This window comes from Clarias gariepinus, chromosome 5 (genome assembly GCF_024256425.1).
Source record: "Clarias gariepinus isolate MV-2021 ecotype Netherlands chromosome 5, CGAR_prim_01v2, whole genome shotgun sequence".
Taxonomy (NCBI): domain Eukaryota; kingdom Metazoa; phylum Chordata; class Actinopteri; order Siluriformes; family Clariidae; genus Clarias; species Clarias gariepinus.
Genome location: NC_071104.1, coordinates 29,575,310 through 29,588,060, shown reverse-complemented (window position 1 = coordinate 29,588,060; position 12,751 = coordinate 29,575,310). Strand labels below are relative to the sequence as shown.

The window sequence follows — 12,751 nt, the reverse complement described above, 5'->3', positions numbered from 1 at the left end:
CAGGTCACAGTCTGGCACGGAGCTCTCGTCACTAAGTGTTGCGATGTTTAACGGCCGCTCTGAAACAAGTTTCCTTTTCTGGAAAGGCGAACGTGAATGTTTTGGAGTAGACGAGAGATTCCAGCACGCCGGCTCGGCGACATTAATACGGACTTTTCTTATTTCCATATTTGCACTGGAGCAGACCGAGGAAGGGCCGGTGTGCAGCTGTGTACTTGTGTGTTAATCCATCATTATGACGAGACAATAAAGTGCTCAGGGCGCTGGTGATGCTCTCGCAGTTTACAGGGAAGTTCTACAGAGCACTGTGAAACTGCAGAATTCAACATCTTACTTCATTCAGCTGGCTTATTACATTAGAGACACAAAAACATGCAGAGGCCATGACACGGGCAACATGTGGACGGACCTGTAATGTCTGGATTTAACGAGAAAAGCAAAAAAGCAAAAAAGTAAGTATAATTAAGACGATATGAAAGCATCACACAGCGACTACACTGCTATAAAACATCATCATAAAAACTATATACTGTACACGTGGCACAGACATGACGCACACACAGACATGACGCACACACAGACTCTTTCTTTCTGACACACATATGCACATGAGGGGCTAAAACACACGCATACAGACAGAAGGACACACACACACACACACACACACACACACACACACACACACACACACACACACACACAACCCGTGAAGGACCTCCTTAAAACCAACTCCAACATACTTTATATAACACACACACACACACACTTTCACACACAAACAAACACACATACGCATGCATAGACACACATGCACACACACACACACACACACATACACACACATATACAGACACATATACAGACACACACACACACACACACACACACATACATATACACACACATGCACACAGCTGTGAGGGAGCATGAGGGAGCTCAGAAATGTTCTCTCTCTCTCTCTCTCACACACACACACACACACACACACACACACAGAGACAGACAGGACTCAGACACGTGCAGGACAACACGTGACACATACAGGAAAAAAAGTCTTCCACACCGTCGCCCGTAACTCCAGGCCTATTATTCAGCTTCATGGAGTCTGTGATTAGTCGGAGTTGGAGCTGATCAGATGTTGTGTCTGAAACGCTGCCGAAAATACAGTATCTGCTCGTTATAATGGTGGTAAAAAAAAAAAAAGAAGAAAAACTCAGGTTGGAAAAAAATGCTTGTATAACAGCAAACTTTTCAAAGTGAAGGCCAAACTGCAAAATGTTTGTTTTTTTTCCTATCGCACTAATTACTCAGCCCTGATGATTCCTCACACAACGTTTCAAACCCAGTCGAGTTTATAGATAACGAGGAGGTCAAACCTGGCGCTCGCATGCAGCATGTGATCACACTTAATGCAGAGCTGTAAACACTAGCAGGAGAAGCGTCGGGTATTGAGATTTGGAAATCTGGCTGTGATGTGAATTAGCTTGGCGGAGGTCCCTGAGAAACAGATTGCCCCGGCGCTCACGCTGAGCGATGCATTCTGGGCGATAGGCGGGTTGCTGGCTGCATCTCCCTCTTTTTTTTCCATTCGTGGTGAGCAGACGAGCAGGTGGAGGAACTTCCAGCATTCTCTGTGGGTTTTTTTTTTAGGATTAAATGATCTACTGATGACTTTATAAATGACTTTTTAAAGAAAAGTGAATTGTATCCCTAACGAAAGGTGTTCGAGTCAAACTGGGACTGGATGAAATTTCTGGTGGATGACATTTCTGTAAATAGACATTTACAAAAGTCTCCAAGCATAGCGATCGTAGCTTAATCTCGGTAGAACGTTTAAACATCTGAATGGTGCAAAAATTTTTAAAGAAGGCAGTACGTCCACAAATGACGAACCTGGCCGAGGTGACTCGGAGCCCACCGCAGTCGTTACGCCAAGAACATTCAAACCAGCGGAACCTGATCCATGTCGCCAACTTGCGGAAGACACACATACTGGGAATTACTGCCACATCCTCTATACAGTACTGAGCTCACTCCAAGCGATTTCCTCATGTCAGGACCATTAAAGGAGTTCCTGGGAGGCCAGCGTTTCAGACATGAAGCAGGCTCGGGCGTACTGAGAAAACTTTCTACCTTGATGGTATTGAAGCACTAGTGAAACGCCGGGAATTAGTGCATCAGTGAAACAGGGGATTATATAGAGTAATAAAATAAAAACATGCCTCATGCATACAGACAGAATGACCCGAATGACAGAAAGCATGCCAACGTAGCCAGAATGTTTACACCGCTTAATAAACAACGGTGTTCCTTATGTATCACTCAGGCTTTAGAGTGCAACAGAAACCAAAATCCTCATCACATCCTGAACACGGGCCAAGCGTTAGTGAAATCTAAACAGTGTCTCAGCTCTGAGACAGTATGGAGGTGTGAAGAAATAAAGCAGCAACCATTTATTCTCACTACAAGCACACACCTCACAGCATGTGAGAGCAGTTCTTACACTGTCAGATTTACACCAAAACGGCCAAGCCTCGCCCCCACAACTTGCAAAAACACACACGCTGTCCCTAAAATCCCAGCAGACTCATGTGACAGTGTGATTTCACATTAGGGCCCTGGGATCACCTCCGGGAACACTTCACCCCAGGGTCTGGTTCATTCTGATCAGTGAGAACACAATCGTTCCGTGCTCAAAAATGTTCTAGTGTTAGCTGGAAAACGTGGTCTTAAAAACGATAAAGTGTACTCGGGCAGGGATCGAATAAAATATAAAAGGAATCATACCCGAGCAGTAGATCTCTGTTTAGACACGACGTCTACGGTGCCTACAATCGTCTACAATCTCGGAATACTCTGACCTACACAGCTATAGCTAATAAAGTAAAAGAGCATTGCCTTTTGACTTTTTTCCCCCCCAGGATATCAGTAACATTATGCATAGCGTGAAATTCCTGGTTCTCTTCCTCCCTTGTGTTTAATGGCGGCTCACACACAAAGTAGGTGCATACTGCCACCTGCTGTATCGGAGAGTGTAAATACACAAGCGTGCCCAAGAACGATGTGAACGCTGGCCAGTGGAGGGGGTGGGGAGCAATTGTTTCTGAACAAGGTACGAATCAATTGTGCTTAACATAAAAACACCCTTCATACCTGTATGGGCTCGAAATGAGCCATTTCAGCATTTTACCCTGGAAAAGAGGTCCACCATTGCACTCATACACAATGCACAATGTTTGAAGGATGTGTATCTAATCTATCTATCTGATTTTGCATTAAAGAAAAAAGTTAGAATCTTAGAAGCTCTTACAAAGGAAAGATGGCCAGAACCAGCCAAAACCAGAATCAGCAGGTGAAAAATGAAAGAACGGCCAAGAAAATTGCAGTGGGTGTATCTCCAGTGATAACACACGGAAACCTCATTGCCATGTGTGTATAATAAGCAAAACTTATCATTTCTCTTGGTAACGTCTGCTTCGTGCCAGGCGTGATACAGACCTCAGGTCCTTTTGCTACAACAGTGCTGTTTTTATTCTGTTAAAGTGTAATTATATAAAAAATACCAAATACGTCACTGTTGGAGCACAATTCAAACTTCCCACTAGATTCCTACACAGAAAAAAAAAGCACTGCAGCACACTACAGACTCGCCCTGTGACATTTTCCTCCAGAAATAGAGAGGTGCTCTGTCAGCACTCTGCTCTGCGTTACTATAATGGGTCAGGAAAGAAATAAAATCAAAGTGTCTCTATACTGTATCTCTTAAAATCTAGCTGCTTTTTGGAAAAACCTTGACACTGAAGGGGAAGAAAAAAAAAAAAAAGCTACTGTCTTGGATCAATCGACAGTAACCAGACCAGAACACAATACACCAAATAATCATTACTGGGGCTATTCTTATTAATTACCCCACAGAGAATCAATACTAGGTCACTGATCCTCAATACCAGGCTACTGATCTCTGGATTTTAGAGTGTGGTGTCAAACAATAAAATATGATGGCTCAACGGGGATTTCACAGCTGAGGCGATATAATTCATCAGACTTAGTAGCGCCATGACAGCGAGGGACGTGCTGAACAATATACTGGCATTTCAGACATTTGTCACGCAACAGAGAGCTGAGACAGGACTGGGGACGCCTTCTGTGAGTGTGTAGAGCAGAACGGAGCAAGCCTTTGGCTCTGCACAGCGTTTGACACGTCTCTCTGCTCTATGGCGCTCTGATCGATATGAGTGACGTGGGGAGGCAGATGTGGTGATGGAAATTATCGCCCCGGACTCGGACGGAAAATAGCACCGCAGGCCCCGCGGATACGCCGCCATATCTGATCGTCAGGGCGACTCATATGAGAAGACAAGGGTCAGGGAACAGGGTGCTGGGACGAATGTGGGACGTGACCAGGACTTGAAATGGGTACCACTGCAACACACACAGTCACAACAGCAAGTAACATCTGTCCAGAGGTGGTTCTATGACAAAGGTGCAAACTATTCCAGTTAAAACCAAGCGTTTATAATTTCTGACAAGGATACAGGAAGCAGCTTAAAATGATGCTTCACTGCTTACCTACATCGGCAGTCAGACCAAACACAAATGATATACGCTCTGTGGAAACCGAGCTCACTGAAGAGGAAAGGATGTGTTGGATGAAATAAGCTGATTTAATCTCACTTTGCATCAACTAGATCTAAGTGAACTCTGACCTGTGAATTAACAAGCTTCTGTCTTGGGAGCCAAAAGACAACATCAGGGAAGGGATGTAGGCTCGGGCCAGTCAAAACACATTAGAATGTGGTGTATATTAGTTACGCTCTCAGCAATAAACTAGAATTCTGATGTTCTTATCAGCAATGTTGGCACATCTGCTACGATGATTTATTTCTATTCATGACGACTCACTCACTCACTCATCGCCTTTACCGCTTTATCCTGTATGTAGCAGGAGCCTATCCCAGGAGACTTAGCGTACGAGGCGGGGGACATCCTGGATGGAGTGCCAACTCATCAGAGGGCACACACAAATACACATGTTCACATGCTTACTCATACATTATAGGCAATTTGGGAACGCCAATTAGCCTAATCTCCATGTCTTTAGACCGTGGGAGGAAACCTGAGTACGTGGAGGAAACCCACCAAGCAAGAAGAGAACATGCAAACTCCATGCACACAGACCTGAGACAGGAATCGAACCCGGACCCTGGAGGTGCAGGTCACTGTGCCGCATTCATAAAGAGTGGTAACGATGCTATGAGTTTTGTTAATTGCGTTGCATGGAACTGTGGCACATCCATGCAAAACAAATAAAAAACAAAAACTGAGAAAAAATGTGACTCCTTTACATACATTTTTTATGATTACTCGATTACTGATAGTTAATGTGTTCAACTATAGGATAAGATTGTCTGTCTGATTCGATTTGATTCAGCTTGGTCAGTCTTAAAGCTTGGTCAGATTCCGCCGGTGAAGAAGCGCTTACGTCACCTACAAAGCAGAAGGAGACGCAAACAGTTAGCTGTCTATTGATTTAATTGAGCGTTCTGGTGCGGGCAGCGAAATGGAAGGGAGCGTTAAAAGCGTTATCAGCGAGCCAAGAGAAGAAGAAACCAGCAAGAGAAAAGGACAGAAATGGTCAGTATATGCTTATGTTATGCTGGTGCTGTAGATTGTGAAACTTTTTGTCCTGAAAGTTAAATTGCACAACTTTGTGTTTTTGTATAATTATTTATTTAGTTTTTTGATACTTAAAGTCATTTAAAATACCTTTTTTTTTTGTTTTTGCATCTGAGAAAAGGCTTCAAATTAGGAATGCATGGCACTATAATGCACTTCATTCATCCCAGTCAACTTTAAGCTATTCCTTGTATTGTGATTATAGACTGTTGAATGTTTATGTTTGATAAAATGCTGTATGCATTTAAAAAATAAAAGTTGATTTTTCTAAAAAGAAAACCAATTAATCTTTGTTTCTCTTATATATTATACACTGCTGTTTAATCAAGCAAAAGTACATTTTATCCGATTACTCGATTCAATTTTTGGTAGAATACTTGATTACTAAAATATTCGATAGCCACAGTGTATATAGTAATGAACAGTATAACTGTGCAAACATTGTGAGGTGGATAAGACATGTCAAGAAGATAACACGCTCAAATAACACAAGATACTAAATATTTATTAAAAAAAAAAAAAAAAACATGGAGAATCTGTACCCTTCCTTTGTACTCTATGTTATAACCCCATGCATTCCTGACTGAATGAGCACTGAACAATACATCTGACAGATTTAGACATTCAGCAGGGAGACTAGACGGATTCTGTGCTCCACTGGACACCATTTCCTAACCTGGACCACAGCTTGAGTCTGCTCTGTGAACCAGACCTGCCCCTTGGTTTGATTATGTCCTCTGTGCTTTGTGTTGCATTATCAGTATAATGGTACGAATCGATCGAAACTGGATTTCGACTGTTTTTCATTTCTGTAGCCTGAGTAGCAGCCCGTTACAAGACGCCTTTTTCATCGGTTATTTATCTTCAAGGATATTACTCAGTAATGACTACAGGCTCTTCAGCTGTGATATAAATAGGAAAAATATGTAGCTACGACAGAGAGAAGAATGTAAATCTGAACCCGCTGACAGGTCTTAGAAGGATAATGGGTGATCATAATAATCATAATCATAATCATAATGATAATGAAATATGAAATTATTTGTCAGATGAACCTTACAGCACAGTGAATTTTTTTTCTTCACATATTCCAGTTAAGAGTCAGTGGTCAGAGCGTAGGGTCAGCCAGGGTCAGATGGGGTTAAGGACCTTGCTCAAGGGTTCAACAGTGACAACGCGAGGCTTAAACCCCTGACCTTCCGATCAGTAACTCAGGGTCTTCACCGTTTAAGACACCTGTTCCACAAACAGCTACCAGAACCTGGTATTCCCAAGCAATCTCCTATCCAAGCACTAACCAGGCTCAAGCCTGTCTAGCTTCTAAAATCAAGATCTGGCACTCTCATTTGGTCTGTAGTTGGTACCCTAAAGTTATTACTGGATAAAAAATGTGAAGCTCCACACTTCTAGAAAAAGGTTCAATCTTGAGAGAAAATGTTAACCTGAACTATTAAGACCACAGATATTACAATGTCATTTTAACATGCTACAATACATTTTAAATTACCACCAAGGTTCTAGTGACCGTGTTAACATTCCTGTCTTAGATACGTGTGCCCCCCCCCCTCCAAGCCTCGTTCGCCATCCTCGCTGCAGGATAACGCAATTCACAGGCTGCACGTCAATGAAAACATTGAATCGTTTACTTTATAAAGTGGTTCGAAGCAGCGTGTTTCCGATAAGCTTGTTTCAGATCTAATCCAAACAAAGGAACCAGACAATCTGCCGGTAAACATACCTTGGAGGAATGCAGGCTTTTCTATGAGAGTCGGAGGATGAGTGCTTGAAGTAGACGGCAGCAATTGCTAACCTGCAGGAAGAAAAAGAAAAAAAAAAAAACACAGGGGATGACCTTTTTGAAAGTGCTCTAGTGTTATTAATACTTGTAAATTTCCTGTGACTGTCAAATGCTTTAAAAAGTAAAGTCTGAGTGACAGATGGGCCTGACAGATGCTGCTCCACCTCTGTGTGAATTCACATAATACCAGTTTAAAATGCTAAAACAGCAATCAATACCGAAGCCTTTATTAACACTAGATTATTGCTCACTTTCACATTTCTAATAACAACTTTATATTACTTTACAAGTCTGATTTGTATTGCTGGTACATGTGAGAAAAGTAAGCATCCTTTTATTTCTTTTTAAATATCATTAAATACAGTACATTAAACTCCCTAAAAGGATAATATTTAGTTTAGACCTTTCTCTTGTATATTAGTCCATGCATTTTGAACAGCTGTCTTAAAAACATCAAGCTGGTCATGTGACCAGACTCAAATCCCAAAACCCAGCATGAATAATCTTCATTTGCACGGTTATAGAGGCAATAAGGCAGGAATGCTTAAAACAAAACTCGCAGATGTCATGTTTTTATTATATCAAATGTTTTAAATTGTGATCTTCATCATCTGATTATCATAATCTCCTATAGCCTTTCAGCATCACAGCTGATAAAGGACTTTTACCTAAAATGTCCTTGGACATTTAACTATACACGCGGTTGGAAAATGAACTATTGATTTGTAAAATGCTCCAAATTACATTTTAAGCTCACTTTTTTAAATGCACAATGGCTACCGATTAAAAATCGTGATGATAGTTTCTTTACGAAAGCTGCGTCTTTTAAATTGTGACTAAAAAAACTGCTTTATCAGTGTACGACTCCAGAAACTGGATTTTTTTGTCATGCCAAGTCACCTTTCTTTCTAATTAACACTTCATAATAAAGAAAAAAAATACAATATTGTATATTGAACTTGTATGTGCTGTATGTTTGCTTTGGCTGTTTAACTCCAAGTGCACATACAGTACCCACACATACATTACACACAATGTCTTTGGATTTTTGTACATATAAATCTAAACAAAACAAGTATGTATTCATAACTATAAACATGGTATATTCAATTAAAAAGTTCTAAACTGAAAGGAGAGCAAAGTACTGTCTGTAGAACTGCTGCTGTTACGAAGAGTGTTCAGGTCAAACCGGGACTCAGGGAAATTTCTCGTGATCGAAGGTGGAAACCCGATTGACATTTACTGAAAACTTCAAGCATAGTACGGTGATGAGACTCGTAGCCGCAGTAAACATTTAAATAATGCAAACGTTTTAAAGAAGGTTCAGAGCCCACGTTGTCATTCAGTGATCCTTTTTTAAAGGTAACTGATGGATAACTATTCAGCTAAAAGAAGCGAAGAGATGCATCTGTCTGTGGGAACTGCACACACAATCATTCATGAACATCACTTGCACATTACAGGAACTCGGTCCTGATACAGTCCTGATCTCGCTCCAAGCCACTGCCACATTAGGGCCATTAAAGGAGTTCCAGGGAGGCCAGTGTTTTATATGTGTAGCAGGCAGTCTGATAATGGTTCCAGAATACTGAAAAAACTTTCTACCTTGATATCCAATCAGTAGTGAAACGTGTTATATATACTGTGAAACCTTGGATTGGGAGTAACAAGGTTTGCAAGTGTTTCGCAAGACGAGCCGAGATTTTGAGTTGAAAAACAAAGTCATGGATTACGAGCACAGAGTATTATGTATTACGGATGCGCTTCTTGTTTTGATGCCCAACGTGATGTAATCAATGTTTTTTCTCTCTCTTGCGCAGCGGAATTGTGGGTAATCGTCTTCCCTGCTGGGTCTAAGTGCTGGTATAATCAACATCTGTGCACACGTGTACTGTTTACTATAGCACTGTGACTACATGTTTTACTGTGACTATACATCTTTTATTCTGGGTTTGTGTGCATGTGTGTGCAGCGCGTGTGCACTGTTTATTATAACACATGTGTGCACGTGTAAAGCAAAAAAAGTGTTGTTAGAGAGGTTAAAGATCCCTTTTCTTTCTCCCTCTGGGTCAGCATGCCGTTATGTGTGTGCGCGTGCGTAATTTGACACCGTCCCTATTCTCACACACACACACCTCCTCTTGCCTTTACACACACACCCTCATCCTCTCGCCTTCAAACCCCCCCTCCCTCCTTTTCACACCTTCTTATACACACACACACACACACACACATTTTTCATTAATTCTTATGGAGAAATTTTTCAAAACTCTGATTTACAAATGCTTGAAATACAAGCCCACTTAAGGGACGAATTGTGCTCATAATCCAAGGTTTCACTGTATAATATTACATAGTGTGGAGCAGTAAAGGAAGTTTTTTACTCTGAGAACTGTGTTCTGTCATTCTTCATAATTTGACTTACTGGACTACAACGCCTCTTATATTTCAACAAAGAGTTGATTTGTTTAACTGCTTAAAGTTGCATATCTCAATATTTTTCTTTAAAAGATTGAAGATGATTCTGGTACAATTAATTGTCTCCTCAGTGCAACTTTTGCTTCAACTGCTTTTAGGTTGTCCTGCAACTCTTTTTGATTGACTTCTGGATGATTTTTTTTAAGGCAGACTCTAGTCTGAAAGTCCTGTGTGGTGCAGAGGATCTGTCTGGAGCTGATCAGTTTGGGGTCCATGAAGTTTTCACCTGCATATAATTCAACCAACACTTTGACAAAGACATTCAAAATATTTGTCACTTTTTCCATTGGAGTGACGACTTCAACTTCTGAAAGATCCTTCACTGTGACTGCTACTTTTTCATCTCCTCAACCAACAAGGTCTTTTATAACGACATTTTTCACCTTGTAGGTGCATTTTTATATATATATATATATATATATATATATATATATATATATGTCACTTTTTCTGACTACGCTTTTAACAACGATGAAAAAAAAACATATTCTTTTAATGGTTACAGTCGTAAGAAAAAGAAGGTACACCAACCTTCGATTCCATGTTTTTATTCATTACAGACTACATAACAGCTGGGTGATCTTGAGAGACTTCTACAGAATAACCTCAGGTGACATCAACCACAACATTATTCAAAAAACGACAACAGATTTTGCAGACATTTTTTTCCAAATACTAAGCCAACTATATACAGTAGCTTACTATAAACCAGGTAGGAAAAATAATGCACATTTCTTCCTTCTACAATCATTAAGAGAGTAATTTGCAGCGAGGGCCAAGTAAGGAAGTGCAATCACCAAGAGGTGTGAATTTTGGCTCTGACGTATGTTGTGGCTAGCAGTTGCCTGTGAAGTGGACCGCACAGGGTATTCAGAAATCTTAAGTATGTTTCCAAACAGTAGGGAGCAAAACTGCTAATTTTAAAAGGAAGCTGCAAATGTGACAATGTGAACAATGGTTCAGCACTTCACCGGAAGTGGACAAGCTAAATTACCCAGCAATCACAGTGCCTCGCTGGAGCACAAAAGGTTACAGAGCTAACACGAGACCCGCGCCATTCATTGTCATCATGGGCAACATATTATCGCTATTACAGATTTTATTATCTAAATACGAATTGTAAGTAATCTATAAATACATTTAAGTGAATATTTACTGTACATAGGCTATAAATCTAAATAGTATTCATCTCTTTAGGAATGACAGCATCCACCCTGTCCATTCATCAAATCACAAGTTATACATTTAGTAATTCCGTTTCGTAATAACCTTTTTTTTTTTTTTTATCAATTTTATACTAGTGTGAGATTTTCAAAGTAGGTATTTGAGATGTTTACGTTCCCGGGGTAACGCACGGAGGAAGCGATGTCTGCATTGGTGATGTCGCAGGGAATTTTGTCGAGGGAATTTCCCCTTAACTGTCGTTCCCTGCACAGGGAACAAAGGAGCACTTGAGTAGAGTACACTGTGGAACAGAACACAAAGTGCCAAGAAGAAAAGACATCAGCAATGACCTCTGAGAAGCAAATCTTCCAGCTCATTAATCTGGCAAAGGGTTATAAAGGCCATCACCAAGCTATTTAAAATGACTGTATAAATACATATGTTTTTGTTCAGATTGTAACCAAAGAGCCAAAAGACTAATATCCAGCCGGTGTGATATATTAGACTCGAACACAGTGTCCCATCATCTGGATGATGTCACAGTTATTTGTGGCTGAAACTTTTAAGAATATTGCATAACTGTTACTGCTTGGCCTGGATGAAAAGAATGGCATTAATTCTCTTTCCCATATTACCTGGAATTCTACTACCTAAATGTAGTCATCTGTAATAGAGATGGGGTGGGGGAAAAATCTATTCATCATGAGTATGGATCATGTGTGGCAATACTCGACCACTAGATTAAAAAAATATTATTATTATTTTATTTCCATACAGTACCAGTCACAAGTTTGGATTTATTTTGAACATTCTAGAAAAATACTGTATTTTTCATAACACATATGGCATTAGTTAATTAAGTAACAACAACAGCTCAGTCATTATATTAAGACGCAGACGCCAGCTGTTCTGAAACCGTTCTTGCAAGGACAGTATTGTCAATTGCATTTGCATTCGCACCATGATGAAACTGGCTCACATGAAGACCTTCTCAGAAAAGCAAGACCAAAACCTACCTCTCCTGCAGAGGAGAAGCTCATTAAGAGTTACCAGATTAGAGCTGGTATGAAGTCTTTACAAAGCATAGGTTTCAACGCATCTCCATATTAACTGCTCAAAGTAGATTATTGCATATTTTTAATGCCTTCAGTATTGTTTTACAATTTAGAAAGAAATAAAAATCAGGAAGGACCATGGAGTTTAAAGATGTGTCCGAACCATGGCGTGCTATAAACCGTTCACACATTAGCAGGAAGTGTGTTACAAGCAAATTATTGCTAAGTTTATTTAGAACTGTAACAAAATCTTAAAAGAAAACAATAATATTTAAATCAAGATATTTATTTAATTATGATACTTAAAGAATCGCAAAAACATACTGAATCGGCAGCTAGGTATCGTGATGATATTATATCAGGTGGTCGCTGGTGACTTCCGTCCCTAATCTACAAATGTTCCAATTCATAAAAAACAATCTACATAAAAAAATTATTACATTTATCATTTTAAATAAAGCGATCTGAATATTAAGTACATTTAGAATGGAAGTTATGTAACTTTTTTTTAAACTACAGCTAAGCATAAAGTAATAGCAAAATGAAAATAACTATAAACTAATGGCAGGCGTGAACAAAT

General features: G+C 40.0%; 1 protein-coding gene across 4 annotated transcripts in view; it reads right to left on the bottom strand.

Annotated features, from left to right (window-relative positions):
• adarb1b (adenosine deaminase RNA specific B1b) overlaps nt 1-12,751 on the bottom strand; it is a 185,879-nt gene that overhangs the window by 100,179 nt on the left and 72,949 nt on the right. For all 4 annotated transcript variants that reach the window (XM_053496119.1, XM_053496120.1, XM_053496118.1 and 1 more), the window contains one exon: nt 7,415-7,486. The gene's annotated coding sequence lies outside the window, so the exon portion shown is untranslated. The remainder of the gene's footprint in view (nt 1-7,414; nt 7,487-12,751) is intronic.